This window comes from Gekko japonicus, unplaced genomic scaffold (assembly GCF_001447785.1).
Source record: "Gekko japonicus isolate JY-2015 unplaced genomic scaffold, Gekko_japonicus_V1.1 scaffold3717, whole genome shotgun sequence".
In the NCBI taxonomy this organism is placed as follows: domain Eukaryota; kingdom Metazoa; phylum Chordata; class Lepidosauria; order Squamata; family Gekkonidae; genus Gekko; species Gekko japonicus.
This window is the reverse complement of record NW_015172129.1, coordinates 12,585-14,346: the sequence shown is the minus strand read 5'-3', so window position 1 is coordinate 14,346 and position 1,762 is coordinate 12,585. Positions and strand designations below refer to the sequence as shown.

At 58.4% G+C, this 1,762-nt stretch overlaps 1 protein-coding gene across 1 annotated transcript in view; it reads right to left on the bottom strand.

Annotated features, from left to right (window-relative positions):
• Window positions 1-1,488, bottom strand: part of TBRG4 (transforming growth factor beta regulator 4) — a 48,160-nt gene extending 46,672 nt beyond the window's left edge. Inside the window, exon 1 of the mRNA XM_015421003.1 lies at window positions 1,412-1,488. The gene's annotated coding sequence lies outside the window, so the exon portion shown is untranslated. The remainder of the gene's footprint in view (window positions 1-1,411) is intronic.
• Window positions 1,489-1,762: the final 274 nt, after the last annotated feature.

Below are 1,762 nucleotides of genomic sequence, written 5' to 3'. Positions count from 1 at the left end.
AGGGCTCCTAGTGTCCTGGCCCCACTGATGGACCTCCTGATGGCACCTGGTATTTTTGGCCACTGTGTGACAGAGAGTGTTGGACTGGATGGGCCACTGGCCTGATCCAATATTGGCTTCTCTTATGTTCTTATGGATAAACATACAGAGCAGAGGTCCATCAGTGGCTCTTAGGCACAAGGTATAGGTAGGAACTCTCAGGCTGGGGCAAGTGATGCTCTGTATTCTTGGTGTTTGTGGGGGGGACAACAGTGGGAAGGCTCCTAGTGTCCGGCTGGCCCCACCGGAGCTCCTGATGGCACCTGGTGTTGGACTGGATGGGCCATTGGTCTGATCAAACATTGGCTTCACTTATGTTCTTTTACACAAATTAATTTGTTTAAAACCAGACAGTCAATCGAATTTCAGTAGACCAATAAAAGCCATTTGCCTTCTTCCTACTTCAATAAACATTCTTCCCACTTCAATGAAACTCCTCTCTGGGGCTGCCTCCCCTCAAGATCAGGTAGAACACAGTTCACTCCTTCATGGAGCTTACTGGCTAATTTTGAGCCAAACTCTTGTCCCAATTTAGACAGGCAGTTTGGCACAGTGATTATTGTCACACTAGTGTGGAAAGACCAGGCATAAGGTAGAATAAAAACCTACCTGGTGGGGTTTCCAGGTCCCCGATAGCCACTGGCGGGGGTAGGGGTAAGGTTACCACATGCAGGTTAAAAAACTCGAGATTTGGGGATGGAGCCTGAGGGAGAGGGGACCCCAGTAGAATACAACAGCATAGAATCCACCCTCCAAAGCATCTATTTTTTCCACCCAGAGGAAGTGATCTCCATCGTTAGGAAACGATCTGCAATTCCAGGAGATCCCCAGGCCCCACCTGGAGGCTGGCACCCCTACCCGACAAAGTTGTTGTGAGGACAAACCTAAGCAGAGGGAAACAGGGCTGCCAACTTCGGCTTGGGAAATACCTGGAGATTTGGAGGGGGTTGGGCCTGGGGAGGGGGGGAACCTCGGTTGGGGTAGAACACGAGAGGCCACCAGGCAAAGCAACCCTCTTCCCCCCCCAGGGGAACGAATCCCCGCCGGGAGATTACTTGTACTTCCGGGAGATCTCCCGGTCCCGCCTGGAGAATGGCGACCTTGCGGGGAAGGGCCATGGCCCGGCCCCCCGAGCACGTTGGAGAGCAGGGAAGAGACAAAAGGCGATGACGGAAGCTCCACAGGCCCACGCCTGGCCAACCGAGCGGGAAACCGGCGCCCTTGACTGCGGGCCTCGCCTGAGGGGGGGGGGTGGCATGGTCCGGCCCCTTTCTCTCTCGGCCCCCCACCACCACCGCGCGTCCTCCCCTCTCCACACTCCCCAGAGCCGGCAGCGCAGGGCAAGGCGGCCCGCCGCCTTCCCCTCCCTCACCTGCCGGGCTGCCGCCTCCGCTGACCTCGAGCCGCCGCCCGCGCGTGCACAGCCGCCCAAAAGACCGGGGCCGTCGCGCGACGAAAAGCGTCATTTCCTCCGCGACGCACGCCCCTCCTCCGCTCCGCGCGAAGAGCAGCGGGCGGAAACGGCGCCGGCGCCATCTTTACTGAGGGTTCCCGACGGGCTCTCTGGCTACATGCGCGTCCAATGACCGCAGAGGAGCGGCTGTCGTTTTAGGAGAGGGGCGGGGCCTCGTGCGAGAATCGTTTGTCGGGATAGGCGGAGAGAAGATCGGGGGGCGGGGGTAGCAGGGATTTCCGGTGGGCGGCCACCGCCATCTTCCTGGTC